General features: G+C 42.1%; 1 long non-coding RNA gene across 3 annotated transcripts in view; it reads left to right on the plus strand.

Moving 5' to 3' along the window:
* The first annotated feature begins 10,589 nt into the window (after positions 1-10,589).
* Positions 10,590-15,985, plus strand: part of LOC121816803 (uncharacterized) — a 46,937-nt gene continuing 41,541 nt past the window's right edge. For all 3 annotated transcript variants that reach the window (XR_009596713.1, XR_006056509.2, XR_006056510.2), the window contains exons 1-2: positions 10,590-10,683; positions 11,168-11,234. This is a non-coding gene — a long non-coding RNA (uncharacterized LOC121816803). The remainder of the gene's footprint in view (positions 10,684-11,167; positions 11,235-15,985) is intronic.

Consider the following 15,985-nt stretch of genomic DNA (forward strand, 5'->3'; position numbering starts at 1 on the left):
GTATTTGTGAGGTTAAAGAAAATTAAGGGAAATGTACTTTAGGCCCTATAATTGCTTTTCTTCTCTTTGATATTTTTTGGTTGTGTTTGTAATTGCTAATTTGAAAAGAATGATCACTCATTTTTCTGTATTGTTAGGAAGCCTCTTGGTCCCCTAATCTTAAGATAAATAAATCTTTAGTGTCTTCAGATCCTGAGAAATATGTGCTCTGTGAATCCAGAAGAGTCGGCCATTAGCCTCTGACAAGCAAATTGCCCCTGAATTATGTTTAATTGCAGAATGTCTTTTTGAAATAGTGACTCCATCAGTAAAAGCTATAATTTAAGACTAGAAATGGGATTGAAATATATTGGGCTTTCTGTTTTCTGACTTGATGCTATCAATATTTTTGAGCTCTTTCCTCCTTTGACCTACCCAGAGTGTGAGCTCTCTGACACTCACATAGCAAGTGGATAGATGATTCTTGATTCAGCATGACCTCCTTTTGAACTAGTAATATCTCACATGTATATAGAGTTCTTCTACTTGCCAAAAAACTAGATTTTGTGCGGAAAGTAAGTCATTTGGGAGGGAATTCAATTGCCTTAGAAACAAAAGCAAACTGACACCATCCAAGCCCCAGCTTTTTATTTCCAGGCCCACACTATAGCCAGCCATTCTTCAGAAAGAAACTTCAGCACACCCTTAGATTTTAGCCCTCCTAATATTAACTACCTTGAGTGGCTAAACTGAGCTGAGTAATTCAACAGAGGTTCTAGTGAACTTTTACTTAAATATTGTAGACTCTGCCAAAAATCAAAAAAATTTTGACAGCGATTAGTAGCAGGCCCATATGTTTCTAATGACTGCTCCAAATGAGCATGAATAAAGACAGGAGGAGAATGATTGCTGTAAGAAAGGGGCATGCTTCCAACTTACTGGAGTTCTACTAAGTATTTTGGTGCAGCCCTGTTTGACACCATTCATGACTGGGATTCTCAATTACAATTAACACTAGCAATTGAGCATCGGAAAGAAACTGCTACTTTGTGGCTTTGGACATATTTTTTTATTTTCTGAATCTGTGTTTGCTGTGGGGTTTTTTTTTTTGTTGTTGTTGTTGTTGTTTTTTTGAGGTAGAGTTGAGGTTGTTGTTCAGTCGCTAAGCTGTGACTCACGGACTGCAGCATGCCGGGCTCCTCTGTCCTCCACTATCTCCCGGAGTTTGCTCAAATTCATGTCGGTACAATATTATAAGTTTCAGGTGTACAACATAGTGATTTGAGTCCGTTTTCTTAACTGTGAGTTAATGATAGTCATACCTGCCTCACAGGGTTGTTATATAAGGATTTAATGAGAGAACTCATGAGAAGCAGGTAGAACAAAGCTTGGCACAGAGGTAGGGCACCATGAAAGTTAGCTGTACATATGTATTAGTATAATTATTCTGTTTGGAAGAGCAAACAACCATTGACCTAGGGTATTTGTCAAAATTTTCAGTTTGGACTAAAGACAATTCATGCCTCCGAAAGCAAAGGCTGATGAAATATTAGTGAATGTTACACATAGCCTTACATTACTTAAAACTTTCCTGGATTTGAGAAAAAAAAGACCACAAGCTCATAGTGGGATGATTATGCCTGAATTTGCTTACTCTTAATCAACTACACTCACCTAGAGAATCTCACCATTTGGTTCTGGGGGCTTCCCAGGTGGTGCTAGTGGTAAAGAAACTGCCTGCCAGTGCAGGAGACGTGCAAGGCAAGGAGAATTTGATCCCTGGGTCAGGAAGATTCTCTGGAGGAGGGCATGGCAGCCTACTCCAGTATTCTTGCCTGGAGAATCCCGTGGACAGAAGTCTGGTGGGCGACTGTCCATAGGGTCGCAAAGAGCTGGACATGACTGATGTGACTTGGCACACACGCAGGCACCACTTGGTTCTTAAGAGGAGCCCAGCAGGCCAGTGGTTAACTGGAGGATACAAAGGATGTCTTTTTGGCAATGGGGTGGATCACATTTAAGCCCATTCTGGGAGTATTATCTCCTGAAGCTTTAATTCACTTAACCAGATTAGCACCTAGCAGCCCACCAGACAGAACAGATCCTAAACAATTCTGGTAAGAAATCTTCTTTTGGTTTTTTTTTTTTTTCAGTTTTGGGCAGTTAATCAGTCTTCTTATGGTAGGTGAAATTATTAGCTCCCAACCTAGGATTATCCTGGAATTTACAAAATAAAGAGCCGGTTTAAGGACCATATAATTAAGTGAAGTAACTTGCCATCAGTGTATGCTAAAGCAATTCCTATTTCACAACTCGTTTGGGGAAGACAGATTAGTATGTCCTAAAGTATGCATTTATTATAGATTTTGACAGCTGAGTCAAAGTTTCCAGTTTAGGATTTTTAAACATGTAGTCTTTGTGAAATATCTTCAATAATAGTTAGGGTTTGTTTACTTTTGCTTTACAGTAACCTATCAAACAAATTATAAGATGACAATTAAGAATAATCAAATCTAGCTTCAATTGTCTATCTAGAAGTACATAATTAAGAAAACTTTTAAATGGAAGATAATATATGTAGAATGTTATCATTCTTTCTGTCCTTGCTACTCAAAATATATCTGAGGACCAGCAGAACTGGCATCACCTGGGAGCTTTTTAGAAATGGAAATTTACCTCAGACCAACTAAATCAGAATTTGCATTTTGGCACTAGTGGTAAAGAACCTGCCTGCCAATGAAGGAGACTTAAGAGATGGGGTTTGATTCCTGGGTCGGGAAGATCCCCTGGAGTAGGAAATGGCAACCCTGTCCAGTATTCTTGCTTGGAAAACTCTATGGACAGAGGAGCCTGGCAAGCTACAGTCCATTGGATAGTAAAAGTCAGATATGACTGAAGTGACTTAGCACACAACCCAGACCAACTGAATCAGAATTTGCATTCTAATAAGACCTCTAGGTAATTTGTATGCATGCTAAATTTGAGAAGCATTGTTTTAGATCACAGGAATCTAATCAAGTAATTAGAGAGCCAACCTTCAGCCTCTAATACCTTATTATATATTCTCATCATTCTACCTGACAGTAGGGGTCAGAATAATTTTCAGAAAACTGTTACTTTGAAGTTTCTAAAAATTAACAGCTGAGACAATTCAAATACACAGAAAAGTACAGAAACTAATGTAACAGACCATCAGTAGATTGAGTTTTAAAAAGATTTTAACTTTAGCATTTTGCCATATTTGATTCATCTCTCTCCCACACTATAAAAAATTATTGTGATAAGTATACATAACACAAAAATGATAGGTTTAACCCGTTTGAATGTACAATTAGCGACATTAAGTACCTTTACATAGTTGTGTAACAGCACTTTCCATATCCAGAATTTTTCCTCTCAAACTGAAATTCTGAACCCATTAAACAACAACTCCCCCAGCCTTTGGTAACCACTATCCAAACCTAGACAGCACATCACTTTGCCAATAAAGGTCCATATCATCAAAGCTATGGTTTTTCCAGTAGTCATGTACAGATGTGAGAGGTGGCCCATAAAAAAGGCTGAGGGCAGAAGAATTGATGCTTTTGAACTGTGGTGCTGGATATGACTCTGAGACTCTCTTGGACAGCAAGGGGATCAAACCAATAAATCCTAAAGGAAATCAATCCTGAATATTCATTGGAAAACTGAAGATAAGGCTCTAATACTTTGGCCACCTGATGCAAAGAGCTGACTCATTGGAAAAGACCCTGATACTGGGAAAGACTGAGGGCAGGAGGAGAAGGGGCGATAGAGGACGAGATGGTTGAATGGCATCACTGGCTCAATGGACATGAGTTTGAGCAAGGTCTGGGAGATGGTGAACGACAGGGAAGCCTGGCATGCTATAGTCCATGGGATCGCAGAGAATTGAACATGACTTAGCAACTGAATAACAATAACACCTTCCTTTATGATTTGGTCCTTCTAGGTAACTTACATAATTGGGATCATACAACATTTGTCCTTTTGTAACTGGCTTATTTCATTTAGCATAATGTTTTCAAGAGCTACTCACGTTGTAGCATGAATCAGAATTTCATTCCTTTTTAAGGGAGAATAATATTCCATTATGTCTGTGTACACATTTTTTTTATCCATCTGTCCGTCAGTTGACAATTGGGTTGTTGCCGTCTCTCGGCTGTTATGAACATTAGTGTGCAAGTAACTGTTTAAACTTTGTTTTTACTGAGGGATATAAGGCAATGCCAAAGAATGCTCAAACTGCTGCACAATTGCACTTATCTTATACGCTAGTAAAGTAATGCTCAAAATTCTCCAAGCCAGTCTTCAGCAGTAAGCAAACCGTGAACTTCCAGATGTTCAAAGCTGGTTTTAGAAAAGGCAGAGGAACCAGAGATCAAATTTCCAACATCCGCTGGATCATCAAAAAAGCAAGAGAATTCCAGAAAAACATCCATTTCTACTTTATTGACTATGCCAAAGCCTTTGACTGTGTGGATCACAATAAATTGTGGAAAATTCTGAAAGAGATGGGAATACCAGACCACCTGACCTGCCTCTTGGGAAACCTGTATGCAGGTCAGGAAGCAACAGTTAGAACTGGACATGGAACAACAGACTGGTTCCAAATAGGAAAAGGAGTACGTCAAGGCTGTATATTGTCACCCTGCTTATTTAATTTATATGCGGAGTACATCATGAGAAATGCTGGGCTGGAAGAAGCACGAGCTGGAATCAAGATTGCTGGGAGAAATATCAATAGCCTCAGATATGCAGATGACACCACCTTTATGGCAAAAAGTGAACAGGAACTAAAAAGCCTCTTAATGAAAGTGAAAGAGGAGAGTGAACAAGTTGGCTTAAAGCTCAACATTCAGAAAACGAAGATTATGGTGTCTGGTCCCATCACTTCCTGGGAAATAGATGGGGAAACAATGGAAACAGTGTCAGACTTTATTTTTGGGGGCTCCAAAATCACTGCAGATGGTGATTGCAGCCATGAAATTAAAAGATGCTTACTCCCTGGAAGGAAAATTATGACCAACCTAGATAGCATACCGAAAAGCAGAAACAGAACTTTGGCAACAAATGTCCGTCTAGTCGTGGCTATGGTTTTTCCAGCAGTCATGATGGATGTGAGAGTTGGACTAAAAGAAAACTGAGCACCGAAGAACTGATGCTTTTGAACTGTGGTATTGGAGAAGACTCTTGAGAGTCTCTTGGACTGCAAGGGGATCCAACCAGTTCATCCTAAAGGAGACCAGTCCTGGGTGTTCATTGGAAGCTGATGTTGAAGCTGAAACTCCAGTACTTTGGCCACTTCATGCAATGAGTTGACTCATTGGAAAAGACTGTGATGCTGGGAAGGATTGGGGGCAGGAGGAGAAGGGGACGACAGAGGATGAGACGGCTGGATGGCATCACCGACTCAATGGACATGGGTTTGGGTAGACTCCAGGAGTTGGTGATGGACAGGGAGGCCTGGCGTGCTGCAGTCCATGAGGTCGCAAAGAGTCGGACACAACTGAGCGACTGAACTGAACTGATATACTTAGAAGTGGAATTGTTGGATTATTTGACAATTCTAAGTTTAATTTTTTGAGGCACCAACATGTAGCCTTTCACAATGGCTGCACCATTTTACATTTCTATCAGGAATGCATCAGGATTCCAGTTTCTCTGCATTTTCTGTAATATTTACAGTTTTGTCTTGTTTTTAAAAATAACTATCCAGATGGATTTGAAGTGGTATCTCATTTGTTTAACTTGCAGTACCCTATGAAGTGACTTAGGAGCTATCCCACGTCTAACCTCCCCGCACCTGACCTACCCTGACCTCCCCACGTCTGAGGTCAGGCGCGGCGGCCGAGAGGAGCTACCCCACCTAATGTGAGGAGTTGACTCATTGGAAAAGATCCTGATGCTGGGAAGGATTGAGGGCAGGAGGAGAAGGGGACAACAGAGGATGAGATGGTTGGATGGCATCACTGAGTCAATGGACATGAGTTTGGGTGAACTCCGGGAGCTGGTGATGGACAGGGAGGCCTGGCGTGCTGTGGTATATGGGGTTGCAAAGAGTCAGACTCGACTGAGTGACTGAACTGAACTGATGAAGCGACTTAGCATGCGTGCATACATTGGAGAAGGAAATGGCAACCCACTCAACAATATTCTTGCCTGGAGAATCCCAGGGACAGAGGAGCCTGGTGGGCTTCAGTCGGACACGACTGAAGCGACTTAGCAGCAGCAGCAGCAGCAGCAGCAGTAGCAATGATTAGTGATGTTGAATATATTTTTATGTGCTTGTTGCACATTAGTATATCTTCTTTGGAGTACTATCTATTCAAGTTCTTTGCCCTTTAAGATTGGATTTGTTGTTGACTTGTAAGCATTCTTTATATTTTATAGATATTTATCTCTTATCAAGTATATGAGTTTTAAATATTTTCTCCCATTCTGTGAGTTGCCTTTGCACTTTGTTGATAGTGCTATTTGATACACAAAATTTTTAATTTTGATGAAGAATAATTTATCTTTTCTTTTGTTGCCTATGCTTTTGGTGTCATATCCGAGGAGTCATTGCCAAATTTGATGCCATGAAGCTTTCCCCCCACACTTTCTCCTGAGAGTTTTATAGTTTTCATTCTTATGTTTAGATCTTTAATCCATTTGGAGTTAATCTTATATATTTAGCTTTATATGTGGTATAAAGTATGAATCCAACATCATTCTTTTGCACATAAATATCCAGTTTTCCCTTTTCTTTCATTGAAAAGACTATCGTTTCCCCTCATTGAGTGGTTTTGGCAACTGTGTTAAAAATTATTTAACCAAATAGGCAGAGATGTTTATTTCTGGGCTTCCTTTTCCAATCCACTGGTTGATATGCCTGTCTTTATGCCAGTAGCATACTGTTTTAATTACTGTGAAAAGAATTTTAAATCTATCTAAAGATGAAAAGAATTATAAGTAAAGCTCTCCTCATCTCTTTTACCCTTCCCCAGAGATAAGCATTTGTGATGTCGACATGCGTAATTTCTATGAATGTTTTGATATATTTATTTCATGTTTGTAAGTACTCATAGCTTACTTTTTATGCTTTAAGTTTTTGCTTAGATAGTAGTGCTATGGTCTGAGTACTTGTGAGACACCTCCCTCAAATGCACATGGAAATCTTAATCTCCCAGGATGATGGCATTAGAAGGCGGAGGCTTTAGGAAGTGATTTCATCTTGATGGCAGAGCCCTCACAAATAGAGTTAAAGTGGCTCCAGAGAGGTCCCTGGCCCCTTCCATGTGAGATCACAGTGAAAGGTTGGAAATCTGCCACCTGGAAGATGTCTGTACCAGAACCTGGTCATGCAGGCACAATAATCTTGGACTTTCCAGCCTCCAGAACTGTAAGAAATACATTCTGGCTGTTTGCAAGCTACCCAGTCTGTGGTTATATTGTTGTAGCAGCCTGAATTAATTGCAACAGTTAGCGCACTCAACATGGTCTTTTCCAGTTTGCTTCTCTTCATTCAACAATATTTTGAGATTTATCCATCGTGAAATGTGTACATCAGTCCATTCATTGTATTCATCATCATTCTTCTGTATTCACACTGAGTCAAAACACTTAAGTCCATTTCTCTCATGAGGGCCAGTTAGGTTTTTTCTAACTTAAAAAAAATAACAAACGGTACTGCCATGAACATTTTTGCATGCATCTCATAAAAACGAGAATTTTTCTAGGTTAGAGAACTACAAGTGGAACTGGTATCATAGAGTAGGTTGGGAAATGATATTTTTAAACAACGTAATTTGGACACGCAGGACTGAAGATAAGCAGTACGGCTTTACTTATTGGAACTATCACTTGATACTTGGTTAGATTGTATCTGTCATTTATACTAGATGTATTCTAAGGGCTGATGCTTTTACTGTAAAGATGTGATGGTAGATAGTCTGGCCATCTGTCATCATCGTTTGGTTTCATGGCTGAAATCTTTGAGGAAGCAGACCTTCTAAGGGATCACTGCCATCCTTGACCTTACAATGTCCCAAAGTATATCGGTACTTGTTAGACAACTTGAGATAACGATATTCTATAGCCACTCAAATGGGTTTCAGACTCTTTAAAGGGTAAAGAGCCATCTTCAATTTTGAAAAATACTTTTAAAATCAGCAATCTGAATTAAGATAGGATGTTACAGAAACACACAACTCAGAGACTGTTGTCAACTGAAACCAGTTATCATCTTACTTCTCCAAAAATGTGTTTGGCAGAGGAACTGTCTGAAGGATCTTAATCTTAGCCTTTAACATGAAGTTACTGAGCTGGATGCTGAGCTGGCACATATGACTGTACTCTCACTTGGATGGTTGGTCAAATAAGTGATCAACTATGCACCCCACCTGTAGAATCAGCCTTAGCCTTGGGTTCCCTGCAAGACTTATTTTAAACTTCCTTAAACACTTTTCTGTTAAAATCACCTCACACTGGTCAGAATGGCTATCATCAAAAAGTCTACAAATTATAAATGCTGAAGAGGGTATGGAGAAAAGGGAATCCTCCTACACTGTTGGTGGGACTGTAAATTGGTACAACCACTATGGAGAACAGTATTGGAGGCTCCTTAAAAAACTTAAAAATAGAATTACTATATGATCCAGCAACTCCACTCCTGGGTATATATCCAGAGAAAACCAAAAAGGATACGTGAACCCCAGTCTTCATAGTAACTCTTATTTACAGTAGCCAAGATATGGAAGCAACCTAAATGTCCCTTGACAGAGGAATGGCTGAAGATGATGTGGCATGCCTATGCATGGAATATTACTCAGCCAAAAAAAGAATGAAATAATGCCATGTGCAGCAACGTGGATGGACCTAGAGATTACCATCCTATGTGAAGTGTCAGACAGAGAAAGATATATATCATCTGATATCATTATATGTGGAATCTAATTAAAAAATTAAACAAATAAACTTATTTGGGATCATTGCTGATCCCATCCCACATCAGGCTGTTTTTCATCCCAGAAATAGGTAGACCTGTCCATGATGCAGAAGACCATCTTCAGAGACAATGCCTCTGTTTGAACTAGAAAGCCAGCATATTAGCAAGGTTGCTTGTTTGAGTCAGAAGGCCTGGAATTGAAGCCTGGCCTGTCATTCACTGTTTGGATGGTCTTGGGCAAGTCTCTCAGCTTGTATAATTCTCAGTTTTCTCATCTACTGAAAGGTGATGACAAACCACGCGTACTTCAGAGAACTGTTACGAGGATTTGACAAGATGGTGCATGGACAGCGGTTGAGGAGCTATAAAATCTGTAAATTGTCACCATTAATGTTTCCCTAGTGGTCATTGAATGCTCTGAGTGAGAATAGTGCATTGCTACATACTGATTATGTTATAGGTATGAAATGTCACGTTCTGTTTCTTCTCTTCTCTATTTTCTATGAGATTTTCATTTTTCACCCACTTCAGTTTTCCTAACCATGATGCAATTCATGGACCTAACTCAGACAGATTTGATAAGGAATTATATTACAAATTGGGGCCATGACCTTGGGAAAACAATCTGTCTGAGGAGTGGAGATTTTTGTATTTTTTTGTTTGGCTGAATTTTAACCAGTTATTTCAATAAGACATTCAAGGGTTTTGAGATCAAGGCTGTAAAGGGTCCCCAACTGTTCATCCTGTGAAATCCAAGTGCTTTTAGGTCTTGGCTGAGGGCTGTGCTCGGATTATAACTAGTTACAGCAATTTTTGCCTAGGCACGGATTTTGATCCTGACAAATATAAATTGTATTAATCCGTGATGTTATTCATTAGATGTGATGAACGCAAAGCTCTTGTGAGATGAATGATACAGGTATCATGTAAAACATGACAGAGGATAAAAAGCTCCACTAGGACGTTTTGATATAGCTAGTTTGGGGAAATCAAATTTGCCAACCGTCCTCCCCCACCCACACCCGCCAGCAAAGATCTATGATTCAAAACAGGATTTCCTGTATGCTACCAGAAGCATCAGTGACTTTTTTTTTTTGGTCAGTTTTTCCTTTGGGCCTTGCAGTCTCTTGTACACATTTTTCCCGAGCACCACATATGTTATACACAGGTTCTGCCTTTCAGAAGGGCACCTGGCCAAACCAGCCCTGTGCCCTCACAGGTCTGTGTGTGCTCAGCAAAAGGGGCACCTCCTTCTAATTTGCATCAAGTTGTATGGCTTGCAGAGGCTCTGTCTTCTCAATGTCTGTTTCATCTGCATTCTCCCCATCCCCTAGTTTCCAACCTCAGGCTTTTAAGCTGCCTCAACCTCCTTCTACTAATGCTCTTATCTTCTGTGCCTCTCCAGCAGTCCCAAGGCCATTCCGAAGCTTCGTCGCCCTCTTCTAACACCAATACCTCTTATAAGATATATTCAAGTGTATTTTTAATAGCATCATTCAAAGCACGTGAGATATAACCAATTTTGTTGGTTCGGTGTGTTGATTTTCATTACTACAAAAACAAAAAGAGGAAAGCTAGCTTGAGTTGAAATGTAAAATCATCAAAAGCAAAACAGGAAACAAATGTTTGCTCAGCCAACCATTTCCTGCTGAGGATGCTGTGCAGAACGTGGCCTGTGAAGGGTTCACTGTGCAGCCTTAAACAGATTGAAGTGATTCATGGGGGGAAGTAGCACCCAACCCAAGGCCTCGTGGAAGGTATGTGGAGCTCCAGACCTCTGAGCTGCTGCAGAAGGGCAGGCTCTGAAGGCCTCCGTGTCTGTGTGGAGGGGTTGTCTTTGGAAGCTATCTTTTTAACAGGATGAATGTGAAAGCCACTGGGAAGGGGGACAAAAAAAAAAAAAAAAAAAAAAAGGCAGCACAAAATTGCCACTTGAGCATTGCTTCCTGCCCATGTCGCTCTAGCTAGTTGCTGATGGTTATTCTTAGGCCTCCTTTGCTTTCAAAGGTTTCCTCTTTTCTATTTTTGGTAGCAGAATATGGATTTAGATCTGAGTTACTCCTCTCAACTACTAATCCATGCCCTAAAGAGAGTAGGGCTGCTGCTTCTTGTTAGCGATCAGTTCTTTCTTTTCAGCACCTCTAAATGATTTTTAATATTAAGGACACAGATTTATGGGAACGAGTCATTGAGTTTTCAAACTGATTTGTAGTCTCCTAATTTGCACATTCCTTTCTCCAGCAGGGGCATCTCAGAGATCATCTCCGGTAACAGGGGCTTGACTTTTGTGATGAGTGAGAGAATCCAGGTTGGTAAAACAGATAGCCATCCAGTGACGAAAAAGTAAGCGAGGATGTTTGCCTGGGAGTAATACGCAACTGATGAAGCACAGTCCTACTATGGAAGGAAATAATTGATGCCTATGCAATATAAGATTAGCCTAATCTATATGGACTGTGACAAAAAGCTACAAGTTTTTGGAATGCTCTGGAAAGCTGAGGACCTTAGCCTGTGCAAAGAAAGAAACGTTGTGTCAGAGCAACATTTCTAGTATCACAGGTGTTTAATTTCATGCTCTCTGACTCTATTTTTTGAATCACTTCAGTTTCTCCTGATTTCATGACCACCTAACTTTGCTCTAACATGAATAATAATCTTGCCTGGGTTGTCTTTTATAGCCAGATAACGCAACTTTTCTATTTTTAAAAGAGAAGAAACATCAAGCCCTTGAGTCCTCTCCTAAAAGTATGGGTCTGCCTCCTTGGCTTAAGGCAGAGCTGGGGCTCAGGAATGCTGCCCCCTGAGTCCAGCTGCCTCTGCCCACGTGGTCTTCCTCAGGGTCTCCCTCAGGGCTTTAAAAGGGTGACAATCTTCTGCTTGAGGAGGATTACCATGGCAAGCTGTAAACCGAAGCATCAAGCCGGCTGCCCCACCACCCCAAGGTTATCCACACACGTCTGGTTTGACCTTCACAACCCTTTAGAAACCAGGAACCCACACTCCATGAATATTCTGCTTGTGCCATAGATTTATTTTGTTTTGCATAGAGCAAAATGAACAGAAACATGTTGGGGTTGGGGGCAGGGGTGGAATTTTGAGAATTAATTCTAGGCACTTTATAGATGGATAATTTGACAAGAAAAAAAAAAAATTCTAGGTCACATAGTGCGTTTCCAGCACCGAAGATGGTATTTTAAAATATATTTTACATAATGGGTTCAAGCAGCCGGCAGCGTTATCTGCTAAGCGGCTGTGCTGACAGCGAGCTAAAAAGCTACATAATAGAGTTTAAAAAAAAGCCTTCCCTGAGTTTTCTCCAGAGCATTTTTACCCTGAGGAATTTTTTTTAGGGGTTATTTTAAATGTGTCCCAATGTCAGACTTGTTCAGAAAGAGAGCATTGTGTATCCCAAGAGAATGATGCTTTGCTGTCTTTTTTTTTTTTTAAGTAGAGCAAAATGCTAACTTTTAATAGATCATCTAGCCTTTTCTGTACAGAATATGTCCTCCTTCAGAATTCCTATGCAAATATTCAAACTCCCGGACCGGGAAAAGGTTAAAAGGAACTGAAAAAGTCTATAGTGCCTCTTTCTGAGACGTACTCCAACACTTGGCAGGATGAGGTGTTCATAGCAGGTGCTGGATTTGCTATAAATGGACAATTTATAAACAGAGCTGACAACTGGGAAAACAGAGCAGTGGGGAATGCTGGCATTCCAGGGGCCAGTGGTTGATTTCCTATCAGATGGTCCTCAGCATGGAATTATTGATAGCCGCTGCTCTGAAAGAAAGCCAGTTGGCTGACGCATAAAAGGGCTGTGCCTCAATGGCTGCCTGATCTGCTGCTAGATATTTTAAATAGGTCAGTGCAAATTAGCTTCTTCAGGTTGGTAGTTCCTTAATTAGCAATTTAATTGCTAAGTCTCCCCCCACCCCACCCCACCTTGAGTGCATCTAACGCTCTTCCCTCTCTGTGAGGCCTGATCACTGGGACCCAGGGAGAAGTCGGACTGAACAAAAGAGGAGCCTGAGGGCGGCGGCACCTGAGGGCGGTGGCGGAGGACTCAGAACAGTCTAGCGCCCAAGGCCAGCACAGAAGCTGGCTGGGACAGGCCCTCTGTGCCTGCGAGGGCAGTGTCTTTGGCCGTGTGTCCTGGGAGAGAAAAAAGCAGGTAGAGCTTTGAGCCCTGTCATTTCTCTTTTGCTGTTTGTCAAGGGCTTCCAGTACACTGGGACGTTCCTGAGACCTCTTAGCAAGATTCTGCTTTCCAAGGATTCCCATGGTACATTCCAAGAATCACATGGTAATTTCCATTGCTGTTGTTTTCCTTCTTTTGGGAAAAGTTTCCCCCCACTGAAAAGTTTGGTGGTGGTTCCTGGCTAGTCGGCACTGGATGGTATTCCTCTGTGTACCCTGCACCGATGCAGAGTTCTGCTCAGGGCTGGTGGAGTGGCCATATCTGTTCGTTCTAGCTGTGTGAGTGGTTTTTCTCCGAGACGGTTATTTGGCAGGGTCTCTACTTTTCTGCCAACCACACCCTATTGTTTTTCTGTCCAAAGGGAACGGGCCGAGGGCCTGATCCTGCAAAGACCTTTGACTTCTTTACAAAGAGTGAAAATCATGTAGGCCCGAGGTTCCGTTTTTGAACTGAGTGAACATCCTAGCACGAAGGTTGGCCTGGACTGGACCGGCTGGATTGAAGCCCAGGGCTCTGGGGGACTGTCGGGGAGGGATGGTTTGGTGCTACCTCATGCTGAACACACCTGGATTCAGAGGCATCTGAGGCAGTGAGGCGGCTGAGGCTTTTGTTAGTGGCGGGGAGGCTTGTCTGTCAGTGAACACAACCGAGAATCTGGCCTCCGGGAACCTCAGCTTCATCCACTCTCTGTAAACAGGTGGCAAATCTTACTGAGCCTCTGTTTACAAAAGAACTGCCCCAGGGACAGGAGGTACTAGAAAGTACAGACACCGTGCTGCTGGCCAGTTTCTGATGAGCTGAAGGAGAAACGCCATATTCTTGTGAAAAGATAGTAAGTCGAGAGCAGCAGAGCATGTATTAATGGAAGCTGTAGCTGACAAGGGAAGGTTCTAGAAGTGTCCAGGAAGGTGTAGGGGCTGGTAGCTGAGGGTAGGATTGACAAGAAAGATAGGACTGAAGCAGGACCTTGGAAAGTAGGAGTGTTTTGGTCACTAGAAATGCAACAGGGAGACTTTCCAGGTGGGGGATTCCATTCTGAGAGCTCTGGTGGAGCAGACAGTCCCCCCTAGCTTGGGAGGAGAAACAAGAATATCCTGGGAGGTAAGGCTGAAGGATTGCACAGATCTGGAGGTCAGACAGGGTTTGCAGTTCCTCTTGCTCCGCGTGTCTGATCAGGGAGGGATGTGAGGAGAGCAGGTGGTCAGGAAGGTGAAGACGGAGGAGACAGCGGCGCCCACCGCAGGAGGACCTCACCGGGCCCCTCTCAAAGGGGCCAAGGCTTAGTCCAAGAGGTCTGTGGACTGTGAGGAGAGCCCTGCCAAGCCACCGTGCATCAAGGGGGCCCTCTTCCTCCCTTGCAGCCCCTGCTCACCATCTGATGGGGTGAGGGCCACACAAGCTTCTGCTCATGGAGTTTCCCCACAAGCACAGAGCCAGAGTGAAACAAAAGCAGATTCATTTTTTTGTTGTTGTTTAAAGTTCACTGCTTGGCTCCTGGATTCCCATTAGTGTCGCCTTGATTGATTTGAGGCCTTCCTGGGCATTTAGATAATTGCTTACTTTCGTAGCGAACTCAGAAGGTCATCTTTGAGATCTGGGAGCATCTGCTCAACTTGGCAGACAGTTCAAGAAAAAGCCACAGATCTGGGGTGGGGGTGGAGTCTGCTTTGGTTAGGAAGGACTCACCTACCTACCCACCTACCCCTGGGAGGAAATGAGGGTGAAACCCTCTTTTCTGACCCTATCCCCCATTTTCTGACATGTCAATACATGGCCTATAGACAAACAGCTTGGGCATCACCTGCATAATAGTTAAAGATACAGAATTCGAAGTTCCACCTTAGACCTACTGGGTTGGGATCTGTGAGTTTTGAAAGATCCTGAGGGATTCAGCTGCACATTAATAGTTTGAGAAGGGCTAAGGTTCACCTGAAGAGCTTTTGAAAACATTCTCTGGCATATTGCCTACCCCATACACAGTAAGTCAGAATCTCTAGGGGTGAGGCCCTGATGCTGATGTTGTTTTTTTTTTTAAGTTTCCAGATGATTCCATGAGCAGCCTGAAAAACATTGTTGTGAGCAAGCTGCTCTGTTTGGAAGAGACCAAATTCCCCCAAAGTTTTAAAACAAAACACCACTAACCTTTTAGTCACTGACCCAGACAGAGTGAGAATAATGTTATCTAAGCATTTATCCAGAAGCTGGTTAGGAAATTCCTGGTCAAGATCAGCTGTAACCACTGGGTTCCCTGAAAGTGTCAAGACTGGAGCTTGATAAAAATTCCTAGTCTTGAGTATTCTCTCCTAGCTTTGGAGGGTGGTTCCATGTAGAACCTGGAAGATAGTTGTCCCTGTTGCTAAACTTGATACCTAAGGAGACAGTTCCCAGGCCTGTGCCCCAAGGAGCCATGTTCCCCGTCTACTGATAGTAGAAATACACTGATGAATTCAGAGGTATTGATTTTTCATGCACATGCTCACTTTCAGGAAGCACAAAGATTTAAAAGCAGTTTTCCGCTAACTGTCAGTGCTAGGGTGGATGTCAAATGTTAACTATCATGGTACTTATCTCAATACATTTGCTTTCCCATTGGGGCTTTTCAATTACTTAATGCCAGGGAGCTGAGAACCTTCACTGGTAAATTTCAATGAATCTCAAGGCAGTCCCTCATTTCCCTATTTCACCCCCCGCACATTTGCTATAATATCAAGGATCTTCCACTGATAAATTCCAGTCCAGAGCCATCTTGATGAAGGCTGGAGGGTATTAGCAATTCTGTTTCCTCTTCCTGCCTTGCACCTGGCTCTCCCTGATCCTGGGATGGTAGTGGGTCTGAGCACTGTGGTAAGAGCTGTGGTCTT

Source organism: Ovis aries, chromosome 16 (assembly GCF_016772045.2).
Source record: "Ovis aries strain OAR_USU_Benz2616 breed Rambouillet chromosome 16, ARS-UI_Ramb_v3.0, whole genome shotgun sequence".
NCBI lineage: Eukaryota > Metazoa > Chordata > Mammalia > Artiodactyla > Bovidae > Ovis > Ovis aries.